Source organism: Salvelinus sp. IW2-2015, linkage group LG8, assembly GCF_002910315.2.
Source record: "Salvelinus sp. IW2-2015 linkage group LG8, ASM291031v2, whole genome shotgun sequence".
In the NCBI taxonomy this organism is placed as follows: domain Eukaryota; kingdom Metazoa; phylum Chordata; class Actinopteri; order Salmoniformes; family Salmonidae; genus Salvelinus; species Salvelinus sp. IW2-2015.
Genome location: NC_036848.1, coordinates 2,328,180 through 2,329,328, shown reverse-complemented (window position 1 = coordinate 2,329,328; position 1,149 = coordinate 2,328,180).

Here is a 1,149-nt window from a genome sequence, read left to right as displayed (position 1 = left end):
AGCAAACACAGAAAAGGGCCTATATTGGAGACCAAAAGTCATCTGGCACACTGCTTGAGTTTCAACAACATGAATAACTTATTTCTAGTCTACAATCAATCAATGTTACTACTAATGTGAAAACAAGACAAATTGCTCATTTAAGACAATTGTTAAATAATTTTAGCATTCATTACAGATGTCAATTGTTGTACAACATCATGCTACGCTGTGCATCACTTTTTACAGTGGATTTCCACTGTTTGTGGCCTTTAACATCTGTCTGACTTTGTTGTTCACGCAGGAGAGAGAACAGACTATTGTGGATCCTCTGGGAGCCTCAACAACTTCATGATGCTGACGACAGAGAAGAGTCTCTCCGATCAGAACACTTCAAGAACACCTGCAGAGATCCACAGGGAAGAGAACTCACTGCTGCTCTGACTGTGGGAAGAGATTCACCTCATCAGGCATTAAATTCATCAGAGGATCCACACAGGAGAGAAACCTTATAAGCTGTGTTCAATGTGGGAAGATTTTACTACATCTGGCCATCTGACTCGACACCAGAGAACACACAGGAGAGAACCTTATGGCTGTGTTCAATGTGGGAAGAGTTTGGTGGATCTTAGAGAATCTGACAGTGCCACCATGAGAATACACCACAGGAGAGAAACCTTATAGCTGTGGTCATGTGGGGAAGAGTTTGGTTAGATCTGGCTAATTGACATCACACACCAGAGAATACACACAGAAGAGAAACTTATAAGCTGTGGTCAATGGTGAGGCAAGAGCTTTTCTTGTAGATGCTGCGCAGCTGAATACACCAGAGGAATACACACAGGAGAGAAAACCTTTATAGCTGTGCAATGTGGGAAGAGTAAGTCGCTCTGAGCTTTCTGACTCGTACACCAGAGAAAACACACCAGGAGAGAAACGTTATATCTGTGGTCCAAGTGGAAAGAGGTTTTGCGTCATCTAGCAGGTCTGACTCTACACAGAGGAACACACACAGTTAAGAGAAAACTTTATATCTGTTTCAGTGTGACAAGAGAACGGGCTCTTAAAAAATCTCTGATCAAACATCAGAAAATACATAAGGAGTTGTTTCATATAAATAAAGAAATGATGTCACAATGTTGAATATTGTAGTATGTAGAATGTTTTTTA